The 22,093-nt window shown below is 47.2% G+C and overlaps 1 protein-coding gene across 6 annotated transcripts in view; it reads right to left on the bottom strand.

Annotated features, from left to right (window-relative positions):
- The window catches only part of BCKDK (branched chain keto acid dehydrogenase kinase), a 744,533-nt gene that overhangs the window by 395,731 nt on the left and 326,709 nt on the right, over nucleotides 1-22,093 (bottom strand). Inside the window, exon 1 of one of the 6 annotated variants that reach the window (XM_069651907.1) lies at nucleotides 1,211-1,333. The exons of the other annotated variants lie outside the window; for them this stretch is intronic. The gene's annotated coding sequence lies outside the window, so the exon portion shown is untranslated. Of the gene's footprint in view, nucleotides 1-1,210; nucleotides 1,334-22,093 lie in introns of those variants that run through there. 6 annotated transcript variants of the gene reach the window in all.

Raw genomic sequence — 22,093 nt, 5'->3', positions numbered from 1 at the left:
GAAAGTAGTGCTGTCTTTGGTTCTGCCCTCTTAGCAAAACTTTCATCTAGCAAACTGTTCTAAAACTGTCTGAGCTCTTGTTTTTTTCAATTATCTACTATTGTCTCGTCTCCGTCTAGTCTGCTTGCGCCACTCCCTGTGTCCTTCTCTAGTTTCTCCCCTCCCCCACCCAACCCTCCTATCCCCCTTCCTCTTCGCTCCTCTCCCTACCTACTCTATGGTGCTCTCTGTCTCTCCTATCTTTTCTAACTGCTTCTCTATCAACGATCCTGCTCTCCTCACTAAATGTGGTAGGATGAAGTTTGGTGGCACCAGGTGGGAGACCCTCCTGTCCTCTTTCCATTCCTTTAAGTTCATCATTAACGTTTACCTGAATGGTACAGTCTTGGTCCAAGGCACTCAGGCCAATCCTTTCTTCTGCTGTCCCCCCTCGTCCCTTTCTGGGCCTCCCACTGCTGTCTCCTCCTTGGCTACCTTGCCCTCTCCTCCTTCCTCTTCTACCCCACTCCCCCACCTCGAGATTCTTCTACACCTCAGCAGGGCGTACCTCTGATTTGTTACACCCTCCCCCCACCCGGAAGTCTTTAAAGGACGACAACCTTCTCCATTTTGCCACTCTAAACTCTCGCTAGCTGTCTAACACTCCTCTGACATCTGCTGCCTCCTTGAAGAACTTGACCTCGATGCCCTCCTCCCTCCCCCCTTCCTCTTCCGTGGCCACCTCTCCACCCTCCTTCTCCGCTTTCCCTATTCTCCCCAGACGAGGTTTCTAGACAAGTTTGATCTATTAAAGTCTTGTCAAAACAGGTTCTCCCCTGTTCCTCAAAAACAATCAAGGACCGCATTGACACCCTGGCTCCTGCTTTGGCTGACTTCTGCAACTACTCCTTTGCCACTGGAGTCTTCGCTTCCCCCCTGAAGCACTCCCTCGTGCACACTTCTTAAGAAGCCCTCAGCCGACCCCTCCTGCCCAGCTAACTACCGCCCAAACGCCATCACTCCTTTCCTGGGCAAACTTCTGGAAAAGTTGGCCATCTCCCAGCTTAATCCTGAAACTGAACTAGTTGGTTGTCTCCATGAAAATCAGTATGGCTTCAGAGCAGCCAGAAGCACGGAAACTGCTCTCCTGAACATCCGTGAAGACCTGCTCTCCTAACTTGATTCCAATACCCCGTGTCTTCATCCTACTTTATCTCTCTGTTACGCTCACCTGGTTCCCACAGGGGCGTCGATCGGACCCGGACAGCTGCGGTCTCCACCAACGTGATGCGTAGTGAAGAGATGACAATCTGGACTGGCCCGCCTAATCTTGTCTGCTGGACTCGTAGAAGTATTCTCCTGCAAGTGGAGAAAGAGGATTTAGCCACCCGTGGACTTTAGTGATGCCCCTCTCCCCCATCCCCCCAACTGTTCTAGTTCTGCCCACTAATCACCTCCGATATCTTCTCTTGGAAACCTCAACTTATGTTTTTAAATGATGAGCTCTCCATCCTGCATGGCATGCAGGGGCGTGTAGATACCAGTTACTTCACTGGTTTGAAGGTACTGGAGGAGTTCCGGAGGAACACTGACTCCAGTGTCTATAAAGTTCAAAGAGTTCAATATGTCCGATGTTCACTCTTGTTCCATTCCCTCGTTAGGTTGCAGCTGGGTCCAAAAGAATATTGCCTGGAGGCAGCTGGTGGCGTTCAGTTAAGAGTCTGTATTACCAAACACTGTCCGGTAAAAGTTGCATGAGTTTAACTTGCTGTTTTCTCTCCCTTTATAGGTGTGGCAAAGAAAGATGCAGCGAATTGAAGGATAATACCTCCGGTGGTAAAGCAGGTAAGCCTATGGTGGCAAAGAGATTGTCTTTGTCGGTTTTCTCGGCTCACCTTGTTATTCCTTTTGTTTTACCCCCAGGTGCTGGGTTTCGACGAAGAAAATGATGGAGGCAGCGCCGAGTTGAAAGATGTGGTGTACTGGTGAGTATAACGCGGCGCTGCTGCTGGCGAAGCGACGCGTGCTGAAATAATGTCCTTTCTAAGGCGCCAGGACTGAATCCAAACAGCCCCCAGCCGGGGCTGTTGGGGTTTTAATGAGTATCTGGATACCTGCTCCCGGGGCTGTTGGACTCGATCCGGATGCCCGGGGGTAGGCATCATGACACTCTTCTGCCTTTGACACAGTCACCCATGCCATCCTGCTCAACCGTCTGCGTGATAACCAGGGTATCACTGATCAGACACTGCCTTGGCTGACCTCTCTTCTCCGATTGACCCCTTCCAGGTCCACCTGGGTCCTTCCTCTCCTCCATTTCTACCTGTGGTGTTCCCCAGGGGTCCCACCTCTCTCCCTGGCTGTTCACTCAATACCTGGCACTTTTTGCCTTCCGCATTGTCACTCTCTGCCCCAACTTTCAGTGCTATGCAGATGACTCTGCTCAATTTTAGGCTCCCTTCCGCCACCTCTTCTTCTCTCATCTCCGTCTGTCCGCTATCCAGAAGTGGTGTGCCGCCAATGATCTCTGCCTTAATGCCAGTAAGACTGAGATTCTCCTCATCGGCACATCGGCTCCCCCCTTTCCTGTCCTTCTCTGGCCGGCCTCTCTTGGCTCCAACCTGTGAGGCTAAAAACCTCCAGGTCATCTGACTGCCCACTCTCCACCTCTCATCACATCTTGGACGTCTAAGAAGTCACAGTACCAGCTGCACCTCCTCAAAGTTATTCTTCCTGTCCTCTCCTCTCCTCTCCTTCCCCCAGAAGATCACTGTCTCCAGAGCTCTGGTTCTCTCCAGGCTGGACTACTGCAACAGAATCTTTCTAAATCTTCCTGCTTCTACTCTCCATCCTCTGCAAGTCATCCAGAACAGGACTGCAAGACTTATCCTTGGCCTGAAGCCCAGAGATTGTATCTCCCAGGCCTGAAATCTCTGCACTGGCTCCAAGTAGCTGAGAGAATTAAGTTAAAAACCCTCTCATTGGCCACAAGGCCTTCTGGGGCTTAGGGCCTCAATACCTTCAATTCTATCTTCCTAAATATCTTCCTTCTCGAGCTCTTTGCTCATCCACCTGCACTCCCTCAGGGACAGTCACTTCTCCAAGCAACGAGTTAGTGGTAGATCTTTGGCTGGGACCTCCCTCTGGAACAGCCTCCCTGCCTCCCTGAAACGTGAGGAAAACCATCTCCGGTTCCAGAAGCACCTCAAGACCTTCCTCTTTGCTTCTGCTTTCTCTCCCATGCTGAACTCCTGACTGAAACTGTACTGGTCACCTGGCTATACTCTGATCTCGGCCCCAGGTCCCCTTCCCCGCCAGTTGCAACCCCTGCACTTGGGGATGTTTCTGTATACCTACAGTCACATAACAGCTCTTGACACTTCATGCCTACACTTACCCCTGCACTTGCCACACGCTGGCTGCACTTTTACCTATGCGTTTTTATTTATTTTATTTATGTTTTACTGTTGATCCCATGTATTGCACTGCCCCATCCCCCTGCACTTTTTCCTTCCCCTCCTCCCCTGCACTTGCACAATCTCAATGTCACCTGGCCTAGTAAGATAGTTGTCTTGGTCTTCCCTCTTTTACCCCCCTGACCCCTTGCCTCGCCGCGCCGCGCCTGTAAACACTTCTGAATAGGCATGTTATAAATGACATATCATATCACTTAACCTAGTGGCCGAAGTGATCGCTACTAAAAAGGCAGTTTATGATGAGCATTCTTAAAGGGCACGAATGCAAGGGCTCAAATGGAGCTCCCATTAGACATCTTAGTACTAGATTGAAATCCCATGATGGCAGGATGAAGGGAATAGGTGGAAACGCATCTATTAAACCTTTAAGAAATTATACCACAATCGGCATTTTGAAGCACGATCCCTCCTCCGAAGATCTCAAAGATTGACAGTGCCGCCAAGAAGCCCTTCATCCTGGCCACTTGCAACAAAGAATGAGTTAGATGGAGCAAGGAAAAGAACATGGCGAATTTTACAGGTGAAGGGATGAAGTTTATTTTCCCTGCAGCAGCAGCAAAACCTATTCCAAAAGGCAGCAGTACAGGTATTTAGTTGTTGGTCTCCTAGCCGAAAGCAATACTTAAGTCTTCCGTAAGGGCCCAATCCTTATATCTCACCCTTGCAGACTACAGGCGTGAAAGTTGAGTTTCTGGGTGAAGAATGCAACCTCCCTCTTGAGAGAGTAGGCCCTCTCTTTGGGGAAGACTAATTGGAGGGCAGATGGCCATTTCCAGAAGGTACCACATTCTCCTGGCCCTATCCGGAGCAATGAGTATTATCGTTTTACTGAGCTTCCTCAACCTCCTGATGACATGAGGAATGACAGGGACTGGCGGAAATGCATACAAAAGTGGAAACTCCCAATTCACAATGAACGTGTCCACAAGAGCACCGCTTTGAGTAAATTCCAGCTCGCACTTCCGGATGACACTGGTCACACACAGATCCAATTGGGGTGTTCCCTAAAGGGCAAATATCTCCAGAAAGACTTCCTGAGCTAATTCCCACTTGTGGGAGATCATACTCTGCCTTTTCAGATCGTCCATCGCCGTGTTCTTTTCTCCAGCTAGATGAACTGGCAGAAGAGCGATTCCTTTTTCTCAGTGGCCAGAACCAGAGCTGCATTACCTCTTTGCACAGGGGCAGTGACCCCCAGACCCCACCCTCTCTTGTTGAGGTAGTGCATGGCCACTGTGTTGTCCGGCTTGATCAGGACACCCTTCCCCGGTATTGAGGGCAGGAAGGCCATCAGCGCTAGTCTGATTGCCCTCAGCTCTAAAAGGTTGATGGAGTATGCACTCCGACTGAGACCAGTGTCTGCTTATTGAAAGATCTCTCATTTGCGCTCCCCATCCTGTGAGGGAAGAGTGTCACAACGGTCGTCTCCGGCCATGGTTGCCAAAAAGGTTCTCATCACATTCTCCTGGCTGGCCCACCACAGAAGATCCTGGGCGACCTATGTCAGGACCGGCAGAAGGACTGTCATTCTGCTGGAGAATTGAGACCACTGGGATCCGAGAGCCCACTGAAGGGATCTCATTCTCAGATGGGCTTCTGGTACCAGAAAAATGCAGGTCATGAGGCCGAACAACCTAAGGAAGTCATAGGCCAGAGGACGTTGGGCACTCACATTTTTAAACCATCTGAAAGATGTTGGGCCCTTAACTCGGGAGGCAAAGCTTTTCCTGAGGCTGAATCCCGGATTGCTCCAATTAATTGAAGTTTCTGAAAAGGCGGCAATTGGGACTTCTTGAAGTTCAGGGAGAAGTCCAGCCCAGGTGCGACTGGGATGACTCGGACTGTTCTGGAGAAACAGCCCTGATCAACCAGTGGTCCAGGTAGGGGTAGATGTGAATCCCCTCCCTCCTTAGACCTGCTGCCACCACTGCCATAAGCTTGGAGAAAACCCTCAGGCTTAGGTGAGGGTGAATGGCAGAACCCGAAACTGATAACGAAAACCGCCAACTGTGAACCTTAGGTACTTTGTGTTTCTGATGTATAGGGACATGAAAGTAAGCGTCCTGAAGGTCCAATGACACCAACCAACCTTGGAGTCGAAGGGCCGGAAGGATCTGTGAAAGTGTTACCATTTTGAACTTGGTCTTCCTGAGGAACTTGTTCAAGCATCTCAAGTCCAAGATGGGTTACACTCCTCTGTCCTTTGTATTGGGAATTAGGGAGAATACCAACCCAGGTTTCTCTCTGCTGCAGGTACCAGTTCTATTGCACCTTTCTCCAACAGGATGAGAATCTCCTGATGGAGGAGCGGACTGGAACCAAGGCCGATCTTTTGGGGGGCAATTGGGAGGTGTCTTTAGGAATGGGACACAGTAACCAGAAGCTGTTTGTAGCACCCTTGCGTCCCAAGTTATGCTTTGCCAACTCCGGAGATGATATGACAGTTTGCCTCCTACCACAGAGTTGTGGGTGAGGGAGCCATTTTGCAGCTGTACCTGCAGGCAACTCTGCAGATGTTGCACAGGGAATTCTACCTCCACTCTTCTCTGACCACTTTGCGAGAATTGACAGAGGAATAAAGACGAAAAGGACGTCCTCTCCACCTTAGACCTGAAGGTTGAGGTTGCCTAACACCCCTAATGACTTTTCTGCATCTCTAGAAGGCTGCGGAAACTGAAGGCTATTAGCATTTTCTCAGAACAAAAAAGTTCCATCAAACGGCATGTCAAGTAAACATGCCTGGACGTCTGCAGAAAAGCCAGACTTCGTGAGCCAAGACATGCGCCCAAGCACATTACTGGCAGCCATGGAGTGTGAGAGTGTGTGAGAGTGTGTGTGTGTGAGAGTGTGTGTGTGAGAGTGTGTGTGTGAGAGTGTGTGTGTGAGAGTGTGTGTGTGTGTGAGTGTGTGTGTGTGTGTGAGTGTGTGTGAGAGTGTGTGAGTGTGAGAGTGTGTGTGTGTGAGTGTGTGTGTGTGTGTGTGTGTGTGTGTGTGTGTGTGTGTGTGTGTGTGTGTGTGTGTGTGTGTGTGAGTGTGTGTGAGAGTGTGTGTGAGTGTGAGTGTGTGTGTGTGTGTGTGTGTGTGTGTGTGTGTGTGTGTGTGTGTGTGTGTGTGTGTGTGTGTGTGTGCGAGTGCGAGTGTGCGAGTGTGCGAGTGTGCGAGTGTGCGTCTGTGCGAGTGTGCGTCTGTGCGTGCGTGCGTCTCTGTGCGAGTGTGCGTCTCTGTGCGAGTGTGCGTCTCTGTGCGAGTGTGCGTCTCTGTGCGAGTGTGCGTCTCTGTGCGAGTGTGCGTCTCTGTGCGAGTGTGCGTCTCTGTGCGAGTGTGCGCGTCTCTGTGCGAGTGTGCGCGTCTCTGTGCGAGTGTGCGCGTCTCTGTGCGAGTGTGCGCGTCTCTGTGCGAGTGTGCGCGTCTCTGTGCGAGTGTGCGCGTCTCTGTGCGAGTGTGCGCGTCTCTGTGCGAGTGTGCGCGTCTCTGTGCGAGTGTGCGCGTCTCTGTGCGAGTGTGCGCGTCTCTGTGCGAGTGTGCGCGTCTCTGTGCGAGTGTGCGCGTCTCTGTGCGAGTGTGCGCGTCTCTGTGCGAGTGTGCGCGTGTGCGCGTCTCAGTGTGCGTCTGTGCGTGCGCGTGTGTGTGTGCGTCTCTCTCTCTAAGGCACTCGTCACATTTCTCGATGTTCGTACCATGCTCCATGCACTAAACACTCATTTCAACTTTTCTATCCTCTATCTGCAGGAGTAGAAGGATAAGCTGCGCCCTTACTGTTGCCGCTTGAACAACCAGGCCCTCTGGTGCAGAGAGAGGATATATATGCAAGCTTGGTTTCAGGACTTACAAGGCAAACTTATGTCCACAGTACAGGAACAATTCACAACCATGAAAAATGACATGAAGCAGGTAGTACAGGACATCAAAGTGGACATGGCCAAATTGGAGGAAAGAACTGACATAATTGAAAGAACACTTCAGACTGTCGAAGAAGAAACGCAACAGGTTAGCGGAACACACGCACACTTGGTGAGACTCCCCCACAATCTGGAAATCCAATGTGAGGACCTGGAGAACCGCTTCAGACGGTCCAACATACACATCAAAAACATGGCAGAATCTGATAAGGACCTTAAAATGGCAGTAAAGGAAGTGTTTGGAAACATTCTGGAGGCCCGAGATACAGAAGTAATAGGTGTTGACCGCGTCCACAGGGTGGGGCCAAAGAGATCGGGGACACCGGGAGAAAGACCGAGGGACGTCCTGGTGGCCCTCTCCTCATATCCACAAAAAGAACAGATATTGAGGAAAGCAAGAGAAATAGAGCATATCAGAATGAACGGACAAGAAATACAATTATATCAGGATTTAGCTCTGGTGACCCTGCAAAAAAGAAGGACAATGGCCCCGCTCATCAAGGCACTGGTGGCGAAAGAAATCCGCTATAAATGGAGCTTCCCATTTGGACTGATGTTCACATGGGAGGGAAAACGGAGAAGAGCGACCACATGGGAGGAGGGCCTCAATATAATGGGCATCCTTGAAGGGGAAGAGGAATCGGAAATACCCAAATGAAGGGCAGAACAAGCGAGACAACCGAGAGGCTAGGAAACGATCAAGCAGAGGAGGCCGAACGCAGGTGGGGAAGACAGTAAGAAGCTATCATGAAAGAAACGAAAAAGGCGAACGACAAAGGCACATTATAGCGCCAAATACATGAGGACCCCGCTGGGGGCGGGAAAAATGAAATTATCTGCTAACTACATGAAGTTGGTGGCCTGGGAAGGACCCTCCATCTTGGAATTTGGTAAGGACAGATGAGAATGTAGGGTTTAGGATTCCCCACAAAAATTCCCCCGAGGGTAAGGAGGGCAGGGAGCGAAGGGCGCAACGCCCTAGCATCAGTAGGAACCCTCGCCCTACCCGGGGGCAACTTGTTTGGTTTTTGGTTAATCAGTTGGGGGGGAAGTTACAGGGAAGGGGTGGGGGGGCTGGAGCATGAAACAGGAGAAATGGGCAAGTTCGGGGATCAAAGTACAATGGACGAACACCTAACATAATGTGGAAGATACAGATCTTAACATTCAACATTAGGGGCATGAACCACCCAACGAAACAGGCAAAATTGGAGAAACAGTTCAAAAGGGAAAGAGCGGACATACTCATGTTCCAAGAGACACATATCAGAATGAAGGATAAGCAGAAAACCCGCATAAGGGGTTACAAGATATGGGCACAAGCCACTTCTACCGAAAAAAGAGCGGGGGTGTTGATAGCGATAAGGGAAGGGGGGGATGCCAAACTGGAAGATATTCTCACCGACAGAGAAGCGAGGTATGCCTTTGCCAATGTGGTGTTAGAAGGACACAGCATCACCTTGGCATCAGTATACGTTCCAAATACGGGGCAGGATGGCCTCCTTAAGGATCTCCTGTGGAGGCCAGAAGGCTTTGGAAGAGGGGGGGGGGGGGGAGTAATCCTGGGAGGGGATCTCAATATGGCATGGAATCCTCAATTAGATAGGAGCACAGGGAAGGTGCATGGCCAAGGGGCACCCTCAAAATGCCTCAAACAGATAGATCGCATGGCTCTAAGCGATGTGTGGAGGGAGCTGAAAGGGGAGCAATATGTTTAGGATTGATTACTTTTGGGTTTCAGTGGGGCTCATGGGAAAGATTCAAGGTATGGAACTGGGAGCAATAGCATTTTCGGACCACGCCCCGTTGTGGCTCGAGTTGGACCTCCCAGGGAAATCAAACGGGCTCTGGAGGTGGAGGCTACCCCAAGATCTAATCCAAGACCCGATAGCAGGGGAGTCCATAAGGGAAATGATAGAAGAATACTTCACCCAAAACGACACAGGGGAAGTTTCCTTAGGCACTATCTGGGAAGCGTTCAAAGCAGTCATCCGGGGGAAATTGGTGGCGATGAAAATCACGAAAGAGAAACAGAGGTACCAATGGGAAAAGAAACTAGAGACCTCAATAGCAGAAATACAAGAGAAAATAGTGCCCCACCCCACAAGAGCATTAAAGAAAGCATTGAGACATATGCAGGACCAACTAGACACGCTGCGCACAAAAGGAGCAGAGAGGAAACTTCTATATCTAAGACAAAGATATTACATAAAAGCGAACAAAGCAGACCGACTCCTAGCAAGGCAACTCCGCGCAAAACAGAAAGACATTACGATCAAGAACATACGAAACCCAAAAGGGGAACTTCTGTCGCGCACACAAGATATTGGGGAGGCATTCAGGGAATTCTATTTGAAGCTATACTCCTCAGATCTCCCAGACGAAGAAGCACAGGACGCATATCTGGAATCTCTCCCCCATCCCCCAAATTTCAGATGAGGATAGGCAGGCCCTGGAGAGCCCGATAAGAGAAGAGGAAGTCAAGAAAGCAATACTTAATCTCCCAATGAACAAAGCACCGGGCCCCGATGGCTTCACGGCCCCGTTCTATAAAAAATATGCGGATCAGCTAATCCCGGTCTTGACAAGGCTCCTAAACTCAAAGATAATTGCAACGTGACTCCCACAATGAATGAATCAAAGGTGCTAGTCTTCCCCAAAAATGGGAAAGGCCCGTCTAGCCTCGCCTCGTATAGACCAATCTCCCTTATAAATTTAGATGCAAAGATACACAAAAATTCTCGCCGCAAGGCTATCCCCGCTTCTCCCAAGACTAATCAGCCTAGATCAATCAGGCTTTATCCCGGGCAGACAAACCCATGACAACCTCAGGCGACTCATCCACCTAGTGGAAAAGATACGCATTACCCACACCCCGGCGATACTACTCTCGGTAGATGCCGAAAAGGCCTTTGACCGGGTGGAATGGTCGATGCTGTTTAAAGTTTTAAAACGCATGGCATTTGGGGAACAATACATGGCAAGTGTAAAAGCGAACTATAACTCCCCAATAAGCAGAGTCGCCATCAACGGGGAGGTAACAGAAAGGGTAAAAATCCAAGGGGAACTAAACAAGGTTGCCCGCTCTCCCCGTTATTGTACGCAATCTTTCTGGAACCCCTTCTAATGAAAATAAAGGAATCCACTCACATTAAGGGGATCGAAATGGCAGGTATGCAACACAAAGTCATAGCATATGCGGATGACATGCTAATAGCCATTGAAGACCCGGGGAGAACGTTAGCGCTGGTGGTGAGGGAGCTGGAAGAGTTTGGGGCTATCTCAGGGCTAAAGATCAACAGAAAAAGAAAAAAATAAAATAAATACAAAAAAAAAATACAAAAAAAAAATCAGAAATTTTAATACTGGCGGGAGATAGGGGGAAAATAGAAAGAGAAGCCAAATTATTGGGGCTGAAGATTGCAGTAGAAGGCATAAAATACCTGGGGAAAACCATTACAGGCAAGGTAGACCAACTATACGGGGAAAACTATCCGCATCTGCTAGCAAACATACGCAGAGACTTGGCCCGATGGAACCCTCTGATGATCTCTCGGTGGGGCAGGATACAGTCGGTCAAGATGACCATCCTCCCTAAGCTTCTATATTACTTTCAGGCCCTACCAGTGGGAGTCCCCAGCACCTTCTTCAAAACTCTATCCAAGGTGAGCTCATCCTTTATATGAAAAGGGAAAACCCCGAGAGTAGCCAGAATGATCCTGACAGCACCAACCAGGGAAGGGGGCTGGCGCTCCCCCATTTTAAGAAATATTACCACGCAGCGCAACTAAAAGGTGCTTCGGGAATGGATGGGGGCAAACCCTCTGCAGTTCTGGGCAAAACAAGACAGGGCAGGGCAGTAGCGAGAACACCGTTGGTAGAACTACTCTGGAAACAGAGACATCACAAACACCCCAACATTGGGATAAGCGAAATAATGAAGACAACAATGGAGGCGTTGGACAGCCAAACCCGTCAAGGCATAATGACCACCTCGCTTGGCCCTTTCACACCGATATGTCGGAATCCCCAATTCCCCCCGGGGAAGGGGCATATGAAAGCTGGGAGGAGGCAGGAACCACGAAAATAGGGCAAATGTTCTGTGACAATGAAATCAGGCCACACAAATCCTGCTACCCTTGCGCATCACTTTCCAAACGGGATAAGTACAGATATGAACAACTCAAGCACTGGCTAAAATCCCCAGAAATAACCAGAGCAGCAACCAGAAATCTCACAGCGTTCGGGAAATGTCATATCCAATACAGCGGCGAAGAAATGGATTTCGACATTTTACTCCTTCATAAACACGCAGGGTGAAGAAATCAAATGGTCATATATGATCAAGTGGGGGGAAGACATTGGGGGAGGAACCTACAAAAGAACAGTGGGAGGACCTGTGGAATTTGATCCCCAAGATGACGCTATCAGCACAGACAAGGGAAATGTGGATCAAAATAGTAACACAATGGCACTATACCCCAGAAAGACTGCACGCGATGTTCCCCAAAACGTCAAGTCAATGTTGGAGAGGTTGCGGTGAAGGGGGAAAGTGGAAGCACATATGGTGGGAATGCATTAAGGTACAACCGTTCTGGGAAGATGTGAGGGGAGAGATGGGGAAGATGTTCCCAGAGGTGAACCAAATGGGAGAGGGAGTTTGGATGTGTGGAATGAGAGATGATATAGCAAGGAAATACAAAAAGACACAATGGAGAAGCTTTATGGGAATGCTCATCGCGGCATGGACAACGATTGCCCAAAATTGGAAAAAGAAAGATACCCCACTGACATTTACGTGGCTCCAAAAGGTATGGGCCCAAATGGCGATGGAAAAAGTCACCCATACAATTCAAGGTACAAGGGACATGTTTATAAAGGAATAGGGAGCGGTTCAAGAATAACTTCAATCAGACTTTATGGAGCAATGGTGCCCCCATAACACTAAAGTCTAGGATATTATCAGAGCAAAGAGATCCCCGAAAAGATGAACAATCATGGCCCAAGGGGAGTGAGGGGGGAGTTTCAACTGTAAGTTGCAGTGTTGATATGTGAAAATGCAATAAAGTTTGAAAAAAAACATTGCTATGATGAACAAAAGCATTAATAAGTGGTTTAATGCAGACCTTCAAGATCTTAAAGCAAAATAAATATATATATTTCTATGTCTATGCCTGGAGAAAGAGTCTGGATATCCAAAGCTTGGAACTGTATAAAAAAGCAGTTAGGATTTATAAACCCTCAATTTTGCTGGCCCAAAAAGAAACGTTTAATGATCGAATTATAAATTCGAATTCAGATAGTAAGGAATTATTTAAAACTTTAAGAGAACGGGAATCTCCTAATGGACCGAGCAAGAAACCGCTGTTGAAAGATGAGGCATGGTGTGCTTCAATCCAGGATGTCATGATGGGCAAATTAGAGAAAAATAAAAAAGGTATTGAGGCTAAAAAAGGTATCATAAACAAGCAACCAGAGAGTCTCTAGTTAGGTCTGGCGCTCAGCAGGTATTCAATTTCTCACCTATTTCAGAAGCAGAGTTGTCGAAGGTCATCATGCAGCTAAAAACCACTAGATTTAAGGGGATCCCTGCTCGTCTATGATCATCAAACAGTGTTCATCTATGTTAATACCGGCCCTCACCAAATTTGTGAACATTCGTTTGTAGAAAACCAAGTCTCTGAAGGTTTAAAGAAAGCATGCATTACTCCCCCTTCTAAAGAAGAGAGATCTTTGTCCACTGATGCCGACAAACTATAGGCAAATCACGAATACACCTTTTCTTTTAAAAAACCTGATTAGGGTGGCTTACAATCAAATCTCCTCACATCTTAATAGCCATCAGATTTTGAACAAGTTTCAATCGTGTTTTAGACAAAACCACGGGACCGAGACGGCTCTTCTCGATCTGAAATCAAAGCTATTGGAATCTATGGATATTGGTCAAGCCTCTTATGATTTTGGATCTCTCAGCAGCCTTCGACCTGGTGGATCATTCCATCTTTATCATCAGGTTAAAGGATGTTGCCTCAATCTCAGATCAGGCCACACAATGGATGCGTCTTTCCTGAGTGAAAGACAGTGTAGAGTAGCCAGTGGGGACGTTGAAGCCAAACCAATATCTTTAGTTTATGGGGTGCCTCAGGGTGCATGTCTTCCCGTCTCTTTATAACATCTTCATGGTTCCTTTTTTTGACCTACTAGTACAAAATGGCATTATATTTGCTAACTACGCAGATGACACTCAATGTGTCATCCCACTAACAGGGTCACACAGTACAGATGAAAGTAATATCAACAAGGCCTATGATATCATCCAAACCTGGATAGTACAGAATGGCCTAGCTCTTAATGAAAAAAACACTGTATGGTGGTGGAACAGACAATAAGCTGGCTGAGTTAGGTCCACTGTTCAATTGCTTTACCATCGCAAACTGCAAGATAGAGGTGAAAAAGAAAGTTAAAACCTTGGTACAATCTTAGATCAGAACTTGAATATGAAATCACAGGTGAGCAATATGAAGCCGCTTGCTCACCTCTGGCCGTTCATCTCAGAACCATGGTTAACTACTGCTGTAGTCTTGTCATTAGTATTCCACAATCAGAAAATAACAGTTTGCAGGTCATTCAGAATAGTCGAGGTGATGAAAGGCCTTAAGTGGAGATACCATGTGTCCGACACCAGGCAGAGTTTGCATGGGCTCCCAGTGAAGGCAAGATTTCAATTCAGAATGTTACTGATCACCCACAAATGTTGCATGGGTCGCATGCCATCCTACCTGATGGTGTGTGGTGGAGAACGAGTCTGAGGTCTCTTAGATTCAATAACAGCAACCAATTGAGAGCACTCCGCTGCAAAACTAGAAAAGCCCTAAATGGAGCATTTCATATATCTGCCCCTATAGCGTGCAACTCTCTCCCACCGGACCTAAGAGGTCAAGTCCACTGAAATCTTTAAAAAGAAACTAAAAACACTTTTATTCTGTTCGTTCCCAGGCTAGCCGCCTCTCATTTTTTCTGTATTCTGAGTACTAACGTACTCACCCTTTCTTGTCTATGTTGCGTTTGCCTTTGTAATGTGTGTGCTTAAGCCTGCAGATGTGTGGTACAAATGTAAAGTGCCCGGTGAAGGAAGGAGTGGAAAGGTTCTGACCGAAAGGTATGCCCGAGAGAAAACAGCTGCAAGCTCACTCTCACCTGATCGGGTGAAAGTACTAAACCTCTGAGTAATATAGTGTATTATGGACAGAATCGAAAAACCACTGTCACCGTCCCTTCTCTCACCTACTCACGCCCTTGAGAGAATAGTTCCTTTGGAGTCATGGAGAGTTAAACAAATGGAAAAACTATATTTAGTAGCCATGTGATGCCTGGCACAGAGGCACCAAATGGAAAACCCCAACTGAGCCCAATAAGGAGCACAGTTGAGGAAATAAATACCTATACCTGTGGCAAAGGACTGCAGTCTGACAACCCCTAGGTCAGTAGTGGGAAGCCAGTGGACGTCAGGCTTTTTTAACAAATTCTCCAAAGTCGAAGAGTGTGAGTGGGATCACTCCCAGGTAAGAGCAGAAAAAGAGCACATAACAGAAGAAGCCAAAATACTGATCGATATCTTCAACACAATGCAAAGCCAAGCCTCAAAAGGATCTTAGGCCATCAATGTCCCCTGAAGAGGGTAACAAAACAATTAAAAAAAATAGACTCCTGTAAATAATATGGACAAGTACAGAAGCAAGTGGATGGCAAGGAACAAATGTGGGGTGTGGGGGGGGCATGTAAACTTCACTGACACAAGTGACGGGCAGTCTTAGGGAAGACCTGCAGTTTTTAAGAGAAAATGAAAAGTACAAAACCACCTTTATTAATCAAATAGCAGACACTTCAGGATCAAATATAAAATGTGCTTAAATTAGCTTAATATAATAAAAGGGTATTTCTGTACCCAGAAATAAACATGGATGGGCAGAGGGCAAGATGTTCACAAGAAAACAGTTTCCTTTGTTTCACATGGCATCCAAACTGAAATACAAGATCAAATAAAAAAAGCTATCCTATTGCGCCAGTGTTGTAACTAAATGTTTTAACAAACTCATGTTCAACCTCAAATGATTAACCAAAAACTATATGATGTGGGCTCAGAAAAATCAAATGGTGGAAAATGATAGACGACTGGCATCGGTGCCCTTGTCAAATAAGGTTGAAAGGGAAAGTGATCAGAACTGATAGCGGGTTTGCCTGGGTGAGTAAATGGGGGTATTGGGCCGGGGGTGGGAGAAACTTCAGAAAGTTAAAAGCAAAATCAAGAACAAAAAGTAATGTGATGAAAAAGTCAGAAGAGTACCAACAGCAAGCCAACGTAATAATCAGTTGGCCAAGCAGACCCGTAAGATGCATTAGAATTAAAAAATGGTACATTTGACAACAACCATATAGGGATAAGGACATTCAAGGAAACTGAATCATAGGCATCCCTAAGGAATAAACTAAAAGATTTGTTTGGAAAGTAACTGTAGAAGAGCTCACAGTGGCAAATGACTAAGATCGCTAATTCAGAAAATGGCCCACAAAAGAGGTGGTTATAACAAACGACAGAAATGTCCCCGATTGCCCATCTCTTAACTGCTGACCCGTCGACAAGTACTTTTTCACAGATATCAGGCCAGCCAGAGAATGTATACAAGAGCCTACTCAAAAACAACAGTAGCTACAGGTTGAGATTTGAGCACAGTTGTATATTGACCAGATGGGAAAGATCTACTTAGCTGGAAATACATTTGTGAAAGGCTATTCTTGACTTTATAAAACAGAAATGAGTGTGTCAGGCCTATACCCTCTGCAGTTAGTAACAGGGTGAAGAGTGTGAAGAATTGCACAGAGCAGCCATTTGTCAGAAAAAGAACATTCTCCAAAAGTTAATAACAGAAAATAGAGAAAACAAATAAAAAAGGTACAAGAGTATTGTATGGTCTTGAAAATCCTACCGTCTCCTAATAAACTCACTATCAGGTGGCAGGCATACGCTAATGGCTAAGAAGAAAAGGTAACCCTACGCACAGTACAATAATATATTCAACAATGCCAACAATGAACCGGGAATTAACTAATGTTTATTAACTAATGTATACAATGTAATGAAATTACCTACTGCATTTACTGCTTGTAATCATTTGCACCCAAGCTCTTCATGTAACCAGCACCCAGATGCCTAAATAAAATTAATTCTCATAGTCGGGACCCAAAATACCAACACAAAAAAGTAATTCGTAGACCTCTAGCACATAGTAACATAATAGATGATAAAACTACACACAGATAATACATACAGCATCTAGAGAGAACAAGGGGTTACTACTTTAGCACCCAAGCCCAGAGGTACACCAAATCTTAGGATACAATTAGGCTGATTTTACCAGACCCATAAGATCTTATTGGCTCCTAGAAAAGAGTACCCAGAAATTAAACATTGCAATAGAGCATGTTCCAAAGGCAGGGGCATAATAACAATACTTGAAAAAAAACCATTACAAATTAGGGGTGAATGCTAAATATACAACAAGGGACCCAGCAAAAATGTCATACAGGTAAGTACCTTGCAAATCACTTTTAGAGAGTTTTGCCAAGTTCAGCGATTTCCTATATGAATCAACGGGACAGTATGCACCCCACAGGTGCAGAGAAGGAAGCAACCTTACCCATGGGTAAGCAGGAAGAAACCCTCAAAAAGAGTTCCAGTCCCAGGTTTGAGACTCAGGTACCCCAGGCAGGAAGAAAGGAAGCACAGCAGGATTTGGGTCAAATGCAAGTCTATTCTAAAACATGGTTCAAGAGGACAGGCAGAAACACATCACCATATGGACCTCTGAGTGTAAGTATAGCAAAGAACCCACCAGCCCAGGGCCCAGAGATAAGTATGGACTGTGGCAGTTTCCGAAAACACAGCTCAGGAATGGCAAACAATCCAGGGAGTAACCTGATCACCAAGGAACCTCATTTTAGCAAGGACCCAGGTGACCCAAAATAAAGTATAAGCCTGAAGTGCCCCCGCACCCCAGCTACAGTAAATACAGTGAAGAGGGCTCCAGAACACAGAGGAGAAACCTAACCAAACGGATCCGGATGACTCGAAAGGCAAAAAGGGGCAGCCAGGCGAAAACTTTGCCACAAAGAAAACCCTTTTAGAGGTGGATCAGCAGAGGTGGTGGTGTAGGTATGGCCATCCTTCTAGACAAAAGCAGCTTCCTACACCAGGACGCACGACCAAAGTTGAAATTCTGAGAGACAGCCCAGAAACTGTCCCAGTACAAGAATCCAAGTCCAGCCAATGAGGAGGACCAGGGAGAGGACAAGACCAGTCCAGTACGGACAACCAGCAGCCAAAAACGTAAATCAGAGTTATATGTATGGGACACAAAGCCCAGGCAGCATCCCCAAACTTAGTGACAGAGTTGCTGCAAGTAAGTGAAACCTGGACAAAACCCTGCATAGAGGGGTCATGGTCTGCCCTAGTTATACCCATAACTTCACAGGCCAGCCTAAGCCAGCCCTCAAATCGCCCACATGGGTACTTTGAAAGGTTTTGATGGCCAGCCAATTGGGTTGAACCGAAAAACCGCCGAAGACCCAGGTCACATCACTGATCCTGCTTAGGGCCAGGAACCATTCTAAATCAGCCAAAACCACAACAGAGTGTGCAGGCTGGGTTTAGAGTGAACCCATGTTTGCGCAACGACCATCATAGGGCTTCCTTTGATTGCCCAAACACAGTTAAAGCCCAATAAAAAAAATGGCTGAGAACAGAACTTACAAATATATATTAGTACCCCAATAGCTACCAAAAAGGTACATTAAGGAACTAATGCAGTAATTAGGGATGCATCCCTAGTGAAGCCAAAACTAAAATTACAGCTGCCACCAACCTACACTCTAAAAGCAATGTAGGGTGACAGTCACCCTGGGCAAAACCGGGTGCTTAAAAAATATCCCTGCGCTAGCAGACATATGGGTTAACAGGACCATATAGAGTTGTAGTGACAGAACGACTACAGTAGAAGTGACTGACCACAAAAGAAAGTCTGAGATAATAGAAACCAAGGGGCAAAAAGCAAAATCTTTACATGGTCCATGAGAAAAACAAAGCTCTGAAAGAAGTCCTTAGAGTTTAGCCAGGAAAAAATGTAAATTAGAAACCTAAGAAAACGTAGCGGATCTGCAAAAAGGAACATGCCATGAAGTAAAGAAAATGGGAGACGCTCGAGGCATCCAAAGATGATCACCCCAAAACAGCTTGGCAGATGCTAGCAAAGGGCACTGTGTGCCATTGCGAAGATGACCCCAAAAACCTGGATCGGCCATTTTTAGCAGGTTTTCCGGAATAAAAATCGTTTAGGAAAGTTTGGAACTGAACTAATACATAGAGGAAAGAGGGAATCGGATTTTCCTGCAGGAAAAAGAGCTATATTTAGAGGCGGATGTTGTTTTGGAGGAAAACACCTGGTGTGTGTAAATGCTGAATTGGTTCTGATCTAAAAGGGGTGAAAGATAAAATTGATGAGATCAAGCTTGGAAAAGCTTCCAGTCCAAACCTGCTTCCACCGGAAGTGTTGAAACACTGTAAATCCTTGTGCTCCCAGTTTTACAGAAATTCTTTGTGTATTATACAGTAACTGAACTTCACTGGTTCCTTGAGTGGGGGCATTATTTCAATTTATTAGACGGGCCCAGCATCAAATTCAATGCACTATGGGCCGAGAAAACATATGTGGACAAGAACATCTTTACTAAGATATTCTCCAAGCATTTTAATATTTGGCTGAAAGGCGGCAGCATTCTATCCCCAGTTCAAGGAGGTTTCAGAGCAGGCCTATAGACATTCTTTCATTATTTACCACTTGATCGAAAAATAGTGTCCACAAAGAGGGCTCGATGTATGGCTCATTATGGATTTTAGACAGGCCTTTAATCTAATTGCCAGGAGTTGACTTCAGTTGAAATGATGCCTGCTAGGGGTAGATCAACCATTGGTACAGCTTTTAAAATAACTAGGCCCAATCGCAAATGCTAGTGAGATACAACCTGAAAGGGCAGTTCGCAAGGGCTTTCCGAGCTGATAACAGGTTGAACTAAGGGTGTTTTAGCTCCCACCCTGTTCAACATGTATACATCGTTTATGTACAACACCTTGATGAGAAGGAACGAGGATAAACTGCCGAAAATGTGCCAAACATCTAGTATCTTGTTGCAGTCTGCTTAAGTGCCTATCGGCAGCTCAGGGGTGGGACTAAAGCACCTTCTGGAAATAATACTTACAGCTAGCAGAATAAAATTTGGATAAACCATTCCAAAACAGAAATTATGCTATTAGGTCAAAAGACTAAAGAATCAAGAAGAAAAAAAGTTGACACAGGCTGTGAGAATTTGGAATAGTGAGCTCCTTTTTTATATTAAGAATGACAATCAGGGGAGACCGGTAGGCGGCACTAGGAAAACATCTGCTTGATTGCCAGCTCTTGCTCACCCGACCCCTAAGAGAAGAGAAAGTGCAGACCTAGGCTGTCCGGCCGTCTGAAAGAGGGACGACCGGTGGCAGACAGTGTCCCGAGTAATCCAGCTGACCCAGAGACAGCGCTATGATAGAGGAGCTGAGCGGTGCTTGCTCAGCTGCCCAAGTCAACCACGCAGGGCACCAGTGCAAGGACGGCAGACAACAGGTGTACAGAGTCGCCTGAACATGCTGACAGGCGCGCCTGCCGGGTGTCTACCTAGGGAGCCCTGCAGCCCCATGAAGATCTACAGCAGCACGGGGGTCGGTGGACATCCCCAGACTGACAGCGCCACCGCATAGCGACCCGGCGGCAACTGTGCGCCCTGATCCAAAGAGCAGAGCACAGAGAGGAGGAGGAGGAGACGGCCCCGGCAGCGAGAGACCTGCAGTACCGGGGGGGAGAGGGGGTAGGCGCACAGCCCTGAGGCAGGGAAGACAGCAGAACAGGGCCACAATCCTCAAGCACCCCAGATCCCAGAGAGGGCGCAAGGCGTAGCTGAGAGGTGGCCGCCATCTTGGGGGTGACTGCACCAGCTGGTGGAATGCAGCCTCACCCTCCCTTAGTCTGCAGTTGGTGGACGCCTGCCCACCATCCCCCAACAGGGGGACTGGCCCTGGCCTCGTCCCATGAACCACATACAGGAAATGCAGAAAAGGGCTGCAAGCTTGTCAAAGGCTCAGGCTGGTGCCCTAACACATGACCCAGGAAGGGGGCGACCAAAGGAAAGTGCTGCAGGGTGGCAGAAGCCCAGTAGCTTTAACGACCACCCAGAAATGGGGGAGCAACAGACGTAGTCCACAGAGGGAACAGGAGAGGCGGCTGGGGGGGCCAAGGGAGGTCACCTGCTGGGAGGAACAGACGCCACAAGGTTTGCCATGAAGACAGACATTGGGAGTATCCTTGCAGAAATAAAAGGGACTAAGAAGACCTACAGATGCTCTTTGCTGATCTAACTGGGCGTATGGGCACAGTTGAGAACCTGGAAAACAAACAACTAAATGCAGACTTAGTGGAGATGCGCCTAGATGCCCGGATGGCTGACCTAGAACTGAGGGAATAGCAAGTGGCACTAAAGATGGACGACCTAGGTGAAGGAGAAATAACCTTTGCATCCTGGACCTCAGGGAGACGGAGTATCCCTCACAAGAGGAGCGAAAAGTGAAAGACATCAACCTGTTTGAAGCATAAGGGGTTAAAGAGGTGCAATTGGAGTGGGCCCACAGAGGGGGCAAGTCGGATGAGACGGGCCCCTGTTCAGTGGTGGCCGGGTTCTCTCGATACAAAAACAAGGCTGAAGTGCTTATGAGGGGAAAGATAAAACAGCCCATCGACTATAAGGGCTCCCGAATCACAGTGTACCAAAATTTATCCAACCTGACTTTGTCCCAAAGACGAGATTGCAGACCACTCACAAAGTGGCTAAACAACAGGGGTATCCCATATCGCTGGGCATTCCCCTTCACCCTACAGTTTGAGGTGGAAGGGGTAGAGTACCGCATTACCTCAGCCGAAGATGCCGAACAGGCCCTGTGCCACCTGACTGCGTGTCTGGAGATGGAAGTGGATCGGTTGACCCCAGCAAGGAAAAAGGATAAGCGAGACCCACCAGGGTGCCTCCCCATGCAAAAGAGGACAGGATGCAAGTATATACGCCTTAGCGGCCTGGTCCCAAGAAAGACTACCTGAACAATCAGCTGGGCAGGACCACGGCTGTGTCCCAGGATCTCGCCAGCGAGTAACCACACAGGACACTACTGCAAAGGTCTACTTAAGGGCAGCCATTTATTTTATCGAAAACATTTTTTCGAAATACAGTTATGTCGAAAACATTTTGGCATACATTTTTTTTCGAATGTATTTTTTTTTAGTTTATAGTTTTTGTTGCTGTTTCGTAAGTAAAAAAAGGGTTAAAAAAACGGGTTTGGGGAGAACCCTCCCCCCCCCCCCATTAAAAAAAAAAAAGTTTTTTTTCCTGCTAAATGTTTGATATAATGGCATTCGAAAAAAATGCCATTTGAAAAAATCACTATAAACCCTCTTAAGAATGCGGTGGAGGGAGACAAGTCTACCCACAAGTGGCCCTCAGTAGAAATGGGGGCATCTCCATGACACTCACTGCTGGTGGCAGCACAGAGTTGCTGTGTTGGATTCTAGTTTTGTTGGAGGGTTTTGGGGTATTTTACAGATCACTATG

Source organism: Ambystoma mexicanum, chromosome 3p, assembly GCF_040938575.1.
Source record: "Ambystoma mexicanum isolate Mex_15411 chromosome 3p, UKY_AmexF1_1, whole genome shotgun sequence".
Taxonomy (NCBI): Eukaryota; Metazoa; Chordata; class Amphibia; order Caudata; family Ambystomatidae; genus Ambystoma; species Ambystoma mexicanum.
Note: the sequence above shows the minus strand (reverse complement) of the source record. Positions and strands in the feature narration are given on the sequence as shown.